The following is a 12,083-nucleotide window of genomic DNA, read 5'->3' as shown; positions in this document are numbered from 1 at the left end:
CGGCTATCATAGAGCTCTTTTTGGGAGGCCTGCGACGCGCATAGCCTAGTGTGAGCAACCTGGCGAGCCATTCTGGCTCGATAGAGGACGTGATGAGCATATGCAGTTGGTACGGATGGATCAGCAGGAAGGAGCGTCTCGAAGGGCAACGCAGGGTTGCGGCCGTACAGGAGAAAGAACGGCGAATAGCCGGCGTTGTCATGCCGGGACGATTAGTAGGCAAAAGTAACGTAGGGTAGGGTGGCGTCTCAATCGCGGCGATCAGTAGAGACGTACATGGACAGCATATCCGTGAGCCGCTCGGTAAGACCATTGGTCTGTGGATGGTAGGCTGCCGTAAGGCGATGTTTGGTAGAGCAACTACGAAGAATTTCGTCAGTGACCTTTGCAAGGAAACAGAGGCCATGATCCGTGAGAAGTTGGCGCGGAGCCCGGTGTCGAAGAATGACGTCATTGAGCAGAAAGTCTGCAACGTCTGTAGCGCAGCTACTAGGCATGGTGCGCATGCTGGCATATCTGGTCGCGTAGTCAGTTGCAACGGCAATCCGTTTGTTGCCAGATACGGACGTAGGGAAAGGTCCGAGAAAGTCAAGGCCGATGCGAAAGAAGGGCTCCGTTGGAATGTCGACAGGTTGGAGCAGGTCAGCCTGTGGAAGAGCAGGACGTTCGCGGCGCTGACAGCACTCGCAGGGAGCAACGTATCGGCGCACCGAACGATACAAGCTAGGCCAAAAGAACCGCTGTCGCACGCGGTCGTAGGTGCGTGAAAAGCCCAGGTGTCCCACAGTTGGAGCATCATGTTGATGTTGAAGAATGGTAATATGCAGGTGTCGGAGAAAAGTGGCTGTGGCTTAGCTAACCCTGGATATGCAAAACGAAAGCTTGGTTTAGCCTGGTTAAGTCTTGGTTTCACTTGGTTAACCTTTGATTTAGCTGTAATTATCATGCTTCGCGCGCTTGGCATTCCGGACCCTCTCTAATGAAGCAGCTCGCCGGGCGATATCCGCGCGGTGGTCAGACGCCGCTTGCCGACGATGGCTCAAAGCCTCCTGCTCCCACGCAACCCGCGCAACGCTCAGTCAAGACGGCCCGGCCTCGCTGTCATCCACGGTGAGTGCGGCGTTCCTCTTAGCCAGGCGCGCGGCAAGTCACGGGGTCAGGCGGCGGCCCAGCTGCGGAGAGCGCATGCGCCAAGGCGGCAGCGGCGGTGGCTAGCGCACGCGGCGGCGGCGGAGCTCGGCGCGGTGAGTCACGTGATGCGTTGCCAAAGCTGCGATGCAGCTGCGTCAAATGAAGGTTAAGTTGCTGACAACGGCGAAATTCGGCTCGACTAAGTTAATGAAGCTTTCGCTTTAATTAATAACTAGCGAAAATCCGGCCCGTCAGGTTTCATGTTGTGACGGTATAGAATTTTATTGTGTAGGACATTCAGGCGTAGAAAAAGGTCGGAGCGTGCAGAAGAGAGTTGCTGAATGGTGAGCTTTAGGGCTGCATCCCGATGCTGTTCGGTGCCGATTTTGCCTAAATTAGATATGGCGAGCACACAGGAATCATTGTCATGGTCAGCGAGGCTAGCAGGGTCCACCGGATGGCGCGAAAGACAATCGGCATCGTGATGTAGCCAGCCAGATTTATAAATTACCTCAAAGGTATATTCCTGTAGTCTTAGAGCCCAGCGACTAAGACCACCAGTTGGGTCTTTGAGGGATGACTGCCAACAAAGAGCGTGGTGGTCAGTAAGAACCGAGAACGCGCGGCCGTAAAAATACGGGCGAAATTTTGTGACAGCCCAAACCAACGCAAGGCACTCGCGTTCTGTGATAGAATAGTTCCGTCCAAATGTGGAGAGCAGGTGGCTGGCGTATGCAATAACACTTGTTTGGCAGTGCTGGTGCTGAGCGAGGACAATGCCGATTCCATGCCTACTAGCATCTTTACAAACTTCAGTAGGCGCGAATTGGTCGAAGCGAGACAATATAGGCAGTGAAGTAACAAAGTTGGTCAGCGCCGAGAATGCAGCCGCTTGGTCGTGGCCCCATGAGAAGGGCACGTCCTTCTTTAGAAGGTCGGTTAAGGGTCTGGCTAAGATGGTGATATATCGCTTTGAAGAGGAGGCTCCCGCGGGTGCACACTTCAGCCGCTTCGGCCACATAGCACAACGCTTTCAAGATGCGGTGCCTGCGCGGCGACAGCTTCGTCAGCAGCAGTCGAAAGAGCAGAAAGCACCCCCCTCCCCCCCCCCACCCCTGCCACGGTCTCCGTCGCCTCCTCCCCGTGCGTCGCGAGCACGCTCTTACACCGTGCTCGCGAGCGAACGAAGACCGGGCGCTTCCGGCCGCCTTCCTCTATCGCGTGTGCGATAATAAGCTGCGGTTGCCGGCTCACCCTCGCGCTCTTCCACTCGCGCCCACAGCGTACGGCGCGCGGTGACGGTTTTATCGCCGTTGAACTTTATACGGAACCTCACGGCGACGACGACGGCAGAATTTCACTTGGACTGTCCATATAATTACTGCCGCAATAAAAGGGGCTGCGCCTAGTAGTGTCAACATTCGCTACATATCGAGCGACTAGCCTCCAACGCGTTCGGCGTCGGCAACCAACAGCGTTATTGGCACAGTGCCAACCTTGGTTAGCCTCCGCTTGTGCCATGCCAGGAACGCCGTCACTCGTATACGCGTCCAGCGCTAGTCACGCGAAATGTCGCGAAAGGGAAGGTACTTCCGAAAATGATCGTTCGAGAATACTTTCTCTACACCCGTAGACAAGTTTTTAAAAAACGGGTCAGTTTGCACTCGGTCGTGCAAAGCTTAGGCAAAGCGAAACTGTCGGTCCTCAAGTCCAGTAATGCGAAGTGATAGCAAAACACTAGGCTAAGCAAAACCTACTTACAAACCTAGCAGCAACCAAGTTACAGAACATAGCAATAACCAAGTTAGAACCTAGCAGAAACCAAGTTTATGCCTAGCAGTAGCAGCCAGTAAGAATTGAGGATCGACAGTTTCGCTGTGCCTAAGCTTTGCACGACCGAGTGCAAGCTTGACCTTTTTTTTTATTTATTTAGCTGGAGTCCCGTTCGATGAAAGACAGCTGGAATGGTCGCCAAACAAGTAAGGTGACTTTCGAACGTTGGGGAAAACACAATGACGTCGTCTAGGTAGCAGTGGCAGATGGACCATTTGTAGCCACGAAAGAGAGAGTTCATAATGCGTTCGAACGTTACGGGGGCGTTGCACAGTCCAAAGGGCATAACTGTGAACTGATAGAGGCCGTCCGGTATGATCAAGGCAGTTTTTTCTCGGTCCAGGTCATCAACAGAAATCTGCCAGTAACCCGAGCGCAGGTCTATGGATGACTAGTATATCGCACCGTAAAGACATTCACGGGCGTCATCGATCCGTGGCAGCGGATATATGTCATTGCGCGTTATTTTGTTTAAGGGAAGATATTCGACGCAAAATCGCCAGCTTTCATCCTTCTTTTTTGACCAAGACAACAGGTGATGCCCACAGACTTGAGGAAGCCTCTATGACGCCTTTGGAGAGCATCCTGTCGACTTCTGGTTGTATGACCTGGCGTGCGGAATGGGACCCACGATATGGTCGCCGTCTGATGGGAATAGCACATCCGGTACGTATTCGATGACTTACGAGATAAGTCTGACCTAGAGGGCGGTGAACGAAATCGAAGATATCCCTATAGGTCGTTAGGAGGTGGTGGAGTTCCGCGGCTTGACAGGTTGGAAGATCAGGGGCAATCATCGTGGTAATTTCATCGTGGAGTGGACTTGCCGGCCGGTTGCGAGGAAGGACGAACAAGAGTCGGCGTCTAATTTCGCGACGTCGCATTCATCAAGCGCCGACACGTTGGCCACTGAACATGCCTTGCGAGAGACCTTGGTTCCAGTCGCCGAAGTTGAGGAGCGGGAGCTTGACGTGGTTGTCGCCAAGGGTCACGAGGGTGTGCGGTATAGCAATAATTCGGGTCAACAGCACGTCAACTAGCGGAGATACTATGTAGTCGCCCTCTTGAACTAGTGGTCCCGTCGCCAAGGCACACGTTGCGGCGGCTTGCGGTGGCAACCGAACATAATCGACAGAGCATACGCGGTGTGACGGTAAAGCTGGAACATCAGCAAATTGAGAAAGCTCAAGTTGAAGGAAGCCGGGTGCACAGTCAATGAGAGCGGCATGGGCCGACAAGAAATCTAGTCCGAGAATGACGTCGTTGGGGCATTGCTCGAGAACAGTAAACAAAACAGATATACGGTGCCCGGTGATGGTTATGGGAGCTGTGCACATTCCGATGACAGCGGCACTTCTTCCATCAGCGACGCGAATAATACCAGTAGCGGCGGGGGTAAGTACTTTCTTGAAGCGGCGACGAAGTTGATTACTAATCACGGATATTTGTGACCCAGTATCGACGAGTGCGGGAACAGTTAAGCCGTCAACGTCTACGTCGATCAAGTGTAGTCGTGTCGGCAATACGAGGAGACGAATTGAGGTGAAAGTCGAAGATGCAGCGTCACTTCTACGAGGTGCCTCCCTTAGTTTCCCTGTCGGAGGTTGAGCGGCGGTGTCGGACGTCGTCATAGAGGCGAAGGAGACGACGGACGACGCGCTAGAGCTGAAAGAGACTGGTGATCTCGGGGCGACGGGGCGACGGGGAGCGGCTGTGCGGCGTAGGGCTGGCATCAACGTTGTGCGGCTCAAAAGACTGGAAGCTGCGGTATCTATCAATGTTGTATGGCTGGTATGGTTGAGTGAACTGAAAGCGGCGGTAGTTTTCGGTGCGGCTAGCAGTGTCATCCCGGGTTAACGGCGACACCCAACGGTTGTTGCAATGGCGCGCGACTACTTTACGCATTCTATTAGTTATTAGTGATCAAGTGATTGTTCTTTGCCATCCCCCTCCCCTATGTAATGCCCTGCAGGGTCCTTAGGGTATATAAATAAATAATATGCTTGTATATCTGTAATAGTACAAGCTGTCGAGAGTATTGTATCACAAGCTCACTGGTTTATTGACACCATCGCTAGTGATTGCGAAAGCACACGAAGCACCCTTTTCGGACTTATGCGCATTTCCTCTCAATCCATAGGTGCCGTCAGCGCGCTCTTATGATGGGTTTCAAATTTATTATGATTAAAATGATGGTTATCAAACGTATTATGAACAAAACAGAACAGACGCCGAAGGGTTGAATTAATTATTAAAATAAACGTTTGGGGCCGTGAGAGAGAGAAAGAGATTCAACTTTTATTGGTGCCAGCAATTTACGAGGGCGGACGCAGCCTCCCTCCGCCTAGCCGACGGCCGAGATCCCCTGGGTCTCAGCGGCTGCCTGGGCTAGCTGGACGGCCCAGACCTGGTTTTGCTGGTCTGAGCTGAGCAGCAGGGTCTCCCACTGCTGCCAGTTTTGAATTTTGCGGCCCTCGAAAGGAGCCGCCTTCGAGCATGCCCATAGAATATGTGAGGCCCTTACAGGGCTTAGGATAAATTGCGTGGCCGAATTGGTATAATTGAGTCATTTCTCGAAAAGTGAGGGTCGGATTGGGTTCGGGATTCCTTTCGCAAGGTTCTGAAGGCGTTGCCCGGAGAGTGAGCACGCAGGCAGCGGCGTCTGCCGTTTCGTTGCCTTCGAAGCCCATGTGAGCAGGAGCCCATACGATCATTCGAGACGCGGGAGCCCCGAGGTCGTGGCTAATTTGAAGGATGCGAGACGCAATGAGAGGAATGTACCCCTGTTCAATATTTCTGCAGGATATGTATCATTTATGTTCGTCATACACTCTTGTGATAGCATGCCAATTTTGGTAAATATGAAGTTAACGATACTACCATGAGAGCACCAAGACGTAGGCGGCTAGATAGATAGATAGATAGATAGATAGATAGATAGATAGATAGATAGATAGATAGATAGATAGATAGATAGATAGATAGATAGATAGATAGATAGATAGATAGATAGATAGATAGATAGATAGATAGATAGATAGATAGATAGATAGATAGATAGATAGATAGATAGATAGATAGATAGATAGATAGATAGATAGATTCAAAGTGGCAAATGTTCGCCAAGAAATTCTTCGAATTTAAAAGTTCTTTCCGATTCTATGTCTTTCTTGCTGTTATTTCCCTGCTATAGATCTACAGATTTTCAGGCGCCCGCTTCGCCTGTCTGTCACGCGACGTCACAAAACCACGAAAGCTCACCACGTCAAATGGACGTGCACGCACTAAAGAAGCATTCACATGCCCAACAAATCTGATCTTTTTAATAGCCGGAGACTGCCCCCATCCGAAAGGAATATAAAATGGCTGCCCCCGATCACTCTGGCACTGGCTACTTGATTTTAAATGCGAAGCATTTCTTGGCGAACATTTGCCAGTTTAACAGTATCCATCTGTATATCTATCTATCTAGCCGCCTACGCCTTGGTGCTCTCATGGTCGTTTTGTTAACTTGGTAGGTACCAAAATTGGCAAGAGTGTATGACAAGAGTGTATGACGAACATAAATGATTAGTCATGACATGAATATTATGATAAAGAAGGAAGGAAGCAAGAGAAAAGCAGAAGGCAGGGAGGTTAACCAGGATAACGTCCGGTTGGCTACCCTACACCGGGGGAATGGGAAAGGGGAACACAAAGATGACAGGGAGAGAGAGGAGGGAAGTAAAGACGGGAAATGAGCGGTTAGTTCGCTGACGCGTGTGTTAGTCCACTAATAGTCACAGACGTTGAGACAAGCCCGTCGTCCTCAAGAAGCACAAAAGTGCCTTCACCGCTTCATGGGCCGACGAGCGATGGGGGCGGTGTTCCAGCAGCACCTGCACGGAAAGCGTCCGATTGTCCAGTTTTTTTAGCGCGTTAGCAAGTTGTTGTCTTTCTTGAGCATATCGTGGACAGTGGCACAGCAGGTGGTCAATAGTTTCGTTGGTGCCGCAGATCTCGCATGCTGCACTGTCGGTCACTCCAATTAATGTAGAGTATGCCTTTGTGAAGGCAACTCCTAACCAAAGGCGACAGAGAAGCGAAGCTTCACGTCGAGGAAGTCCGAATGGAGGTCGGAGTTGCAGTGAGGGGTTTAATTGATGCAGTCGTGTAAGTCGTAAGTTGGGCGAGTTCCACTCGGTCAGTGAGAGACTGCGTGCCAGGTGTCGAAGCTGCCTTGCGGCGTCTGTCCTCGAAAGTGGAATTGGAACGCTGAGCTCTTCTTGGTGTGATGTGCGAGCAGCGTTGTCTGCGGAATCATTGCCACTGATTCCACAATGACCAGGTACCCATTGAAATACAACCTCGTGGCCTTTTTGTTGGACGTGATGGTGAATTTTCACGGTTTCGTATGTCAACTGTTCATGACAGCCGCGTCGGAGAACGGACTGCATGCACTGTAATGCCGGTTTTAAGTCTGAAAACACAGCCCATTTTGTAGGTCTTTCAGAATCAATGAATTCTAGTGCACGAAGCACAGCCGTTAGTTCTGCCGCCGTTGAGGTCGTGACATGCGATGTCTTGAAACGCAGTGTTATTCCTCGCGTTGGTATAACCACCGCACCACCAGAACTGGACGACGTAGTCGATCTATCGGTATAGATGTGCACGTGGTTGCTGTACTTTTCATGCAAGAGGAGTAAGCTCAGTTGTTTTAGAACAGGGGCCGGTACATCTGGTTGCTTCTGTAGTCCTGGAATCGTTGTATGTACTTGTGGACGGCTCAAACACCACGGAGGAAGCACTGGCTTGGCCGCAGGTGCATACCCTGAAGTAAACAACTCAATCTGCACTCACAGTAGCGCTAAATGTCGAGCAAGGCCTTTCAGCAGTGAGGCTCGCCAGGTGGTGGGAAGGGGTCCTAGTATAGTGTCTGAGATGCGTACGCATTGTCTCAACGGTAATGTGCGTCGTGATTGGGTAATCTTGGGCAATGGCAATGGTTTCAGCCGTTGACGCACTGCGTGGTAGGCCAAGACATATCTTAAGGGCTTGGGCTTGAATGCTTTGAATCGTACGGAGGTTAGTCTTGCAGGTGTTGGATATTGCAGGCAGGCTGTACCGCAGGAATCCAACGAACAACACCATGTACAGCTGTAACATACCGTGTACGGATACTCCCCAACTTTTTCCTGCAAGTAACCTGAACAGGTGACAGATAGCAGACAGCCGCTTTTTCACGTAATTCACGTCTAATTCACGTAATTCAAGACAGGTCTCTGTCAATTACGATTCCCAGGAACTTGTGACTTCTGCTGTATGGTATAAGTTGTCTGTTAATTGATATTCCGTAAGCAGACATTGGCTTCCTGGTGAATGCCACCATTGCGCACTTTCCACATGAAATTTCAAGTCCTTGTTGACGAAAGTAGCAAGATGTCATTGTGGCTGCCTTCTGAAGCCGAGCACGAAGCTGAAGTCGTGTTACACCTGATGCCCAAATGCAGATGTCGTCCGCATAGATGAAAAGTCGTACGGTACTTGGCAGGTTGTCAACTAATCCAATGAGGGTTAGATTGAAAAGCGTCGGGCTAAGCACTCCGCCTTGAGGCACTCCTCGGCTACCGTAATGCTCGGATGTCGGGCCATTCTCAGTGTGCACGTAGAATGATCTTCTCTGTAAGTAGCTGCACACCCACATATATATCTTACCACCAAGTCCTACTGCTTCTAACGCGCCGAGGATGGCTTCATGGGTGACATTATCGTAAGCCCCTTTAACGTCTAGAAACAGAGCAGCAGATAGTCGTTTACAGGCCTTCTGGTGTTGCGCAAATGTTACCAAGTCAACAACGTTGTCTGTTGACGAACGGCCACGCCTGAATCCGGTCATAGCGTCTCGGTAGATTTCATAGTACTCTAAGTGCCATTCCAGATGTGTTAAAATCATTCTTTCCATTGTTTTTCCAACGCAACTTGCAAGTGCGATAGGACGGTATGAGGAAATGTCCAAAGGCGACTTGCCAGCTTTGAGAAGTGGAATGAGGCGACTTGACTTCCATTCCTACGGAAACGTACCCGTCTGCCAGGAGTCGTTGTATAGGAGCAAGAGTGCCTTCCAAGCTTGGTCTCCTAGGTTACACAGGGCACGGTATGTAATGCCGTCAGGTCCTGGCGCTGAAGAACGCCTGCACAAAGCCAGCGCAGCTTCTAGTTCTTCCATAGAAAACGGGCACTCCATGCGAGGATCGCGTGAGAACAGTGGGTGGTCGAACGCCCCCGTTCCCGTTGCATCGGAATTTGCCTCGCCAGCAATCTTTCTGCAGAAAGATTCAGCGACGTCAATCTCCCTACATTGTAGATGTAGTGCCAGAGATTTAAATGGGTGGCGCTGACCAAAGGTTGTGCGAAGGCCACGAACAGTCTCCATATAAGCGATAAAGGTTTTCGCGGATCCAGGGACTCGCAAAAGGATACCCATTGTCGGGAAGCCAACTTGTTCATATGACGCTGTATTTTCTTTTGTGTTCGTCTAGCCAATCTCAAGTCATGAGTGGACTTCGTGCGTCTATATCTTCGTTCCGCACGACGGCGAATTGCTCGAAGTTTCTCGAGTTCGATGTCGAAATTGGTGCGGGCATAACTCTTCAAAGGCGAATGCGTGGTTGTTTATATGACAGCCTTTATCGCGCCCTCTAGGTTGCAGGAGGTACCGTCACGACAGCAGTCTTCCATGATTATTTTGTATTTAGGCTAATCGGTAAACTGGACGGCTCTGGGGGAATTGGATCTAGTCAGACCTTCAATCTTCAATTAAGTTGGGATGTGGTCACTACCTCGCGTTTCTAAATCCGAAAACCAGTGCACTCTTCTCGAAAACGAACGTGAAACCAAGGTAAGGTCCAAGCAGCTACTATACACTGATCCACGCAGATAAGTAGGGCTTCCATCATTTGGCAGGCAAAGTTCGCGTTCAGAGGCAAAGGACACCAATGTTCTGCCTCTAGAGTTCACTTTGGAGCTTCCCCATAGGTAATGGTGGGCATTAAAGTCGCCAGTGATCACCCACGGTTGTGGAGTCGATGTCAAAATTCCCTGTAAGCGCTCACAATCCAGGCGACTTGTTTGAGAAAAGTAGGCACCAAGAATTGTAAACGTGAGCTTTTTCTTCTTCACTGTCAAGCAAACATATTGATTCACTTCGTCAGGAGGCACTGGGTGATGCACATAAGTCAAGTCACGGCGTATAAACACAATCTTGCTGCACTCTCCGTGGGTAGAGGACATAAAGGACTCATACCCGGACAGTCTGATGGGAGCTGACAAGTTTGGCTCGCATATCACGATGATGGGGAATTGGTGCGTAAAGACAAACTGTCTAAAGTCGGCCATGCGTGACTTAAGCCCTCTTGCGTTCCACTGAAAGATTATTCAATATTATGATATGTGTGTCATGTAGGTAATGGAACAGCCGCCTATGTCTTGGTGTTCTCATGGTTGTTTCATTAACTTGGTATGTAAATATAATGGGTTCGGGCATGGGTACTAAGTGAAGGAAACCCTAAAGGATGATGGTAGAAGTCATAGTCATGAGCATCACTCATCAAAAATAACAATGACTAAGCGAAAAAATATTAACACTCAAAAACCACTGGAATGGGTTCGGACGTGGGCACTAAGTGAAGCAAACGCTAAAGGATGATGGTAGAAGCCATAGTCATAAGCATGACTCAGCAAAAATGACAATGACTCAGTGGAAACAATTAGCGTAGCTTGCACTGGAGGACAATGCTAAGAGACAGTGCAGCTGATGGGCACCTAGCTAGTCCTGGCTTTTGGGCTAGGCTAAGCACTACCAAGTTAAACCCAGCATTTTCCGAATTTATTGATCACTGATCTATTATTGATTAGCTATTGATTGGCTATCGATTGGCTATCTCAAGGTATTGGCCACGTATTTAGGCTAGGCTAAGCACTACGAAGTTATCCGCAGCGTTTCCCGGAATGTATTGATTATTTGTTGAATATCAATTAGCTATTGATTGGCTATCGCAAGGTATTGGCCACGTATTTGGGCTAGGCTAAGCCCTACCAAGTCATCCCCAGCTTCCGAAATTTATTGATGATTGATCGATTAATGATTAGCTATCGATAGGCTATCGCAAGGTATTGGCCACGTATTTGGGCTAGCCTAAGCACTGCCAAGTCATCCCAAGCATTTCCAAAATTTTCCGGATTAGCTATTGATTGGCTATCGATTGGTTATCGATGACTGACTAAACTTAAGTAGTCCCAACCATGCTTAGCTAGACTTATCCAGGCTCAGCTCCGCTAGTTTACAGGGATATGTGCCATTGCGCTAGGACCCCTTCTGCACTACCGCAAGGATCGGCCCATATTTTTGGATTCAGCAGACACATGACGCCCCACTTAAACAGCTCCGCCGTTGGAAAAATTAACACTCAAAAACCACTGAAATGGCTTCGGACATAAATGATAGGTGATGACATAAAGGTCATATTGCCACGCGCTTGTGCCACTTGCTCCCAGAAGAAGACGAGGACAGTCTTGTGCACTAGCTAGCGCCTTGGTCTTTTGTCGGTGCTGCGCTGCCCCTTTGGCGACTCGGACTTACCTTAACGGCCTCTTTTAGAAGTCGCCTCTTCATTAAACGTGACATTTTTCTGGTGGAGGTGCTGGGTATTCTCGACCCATGCAACAGACCCCTCCTAGCAGCAGAAACGCTAGATCGCTACCGGTGCTCACGCCAGTACATCGCGCCAGCCGGAGAATCCAGGGATTGGCCCCCGAGTTTGAGCCGCTACCTGAGAGGACAACGACAACGTCGGCAGGTATGGATGCTACATCCGCTACTACCTCGACAAACCCTGCGACGGCTACTCCGGTACCTCCGGTACCTCCTCATTACACGCTGCAAAAACCGCGGGTGCCAAGTCCCTTCCATGGCGACCTTCTAGAAGACGTGGAAGACTGGCTCGCGGACTTCGAGCGCGTAGCAGAGTTCAATGGATGGGCCGACGAGGCGAAGCTCAAAAACGTTTATTTCTGTCTTTTGGATGGTGCTCGCACGTGGTTCCAGAACCGCGAAGGCATCCTGACATCATGGCGTGAGTTCT

The sequence above is a fragment of the Dermacentor silvarum genome, chromosome 9 (genome assembly GCF_013339745.2).
Source record: "Dermacentor silvarum isolate Dsil-2018 chromosome 9, BIME_Dsil_1.4, whole genome shotgun sequence".
Lineage (NCBI taxonomy): Eukaryota > Metazoa > Arthropoda > Arachnida > Ixodida > Ixodidae > Dermacentor > Dermacentor silvarum.
The sequence above is the reverse complement of the archived record's forward strand: the minus strand, read 5'-3'. Positions refer to the sequence as shown.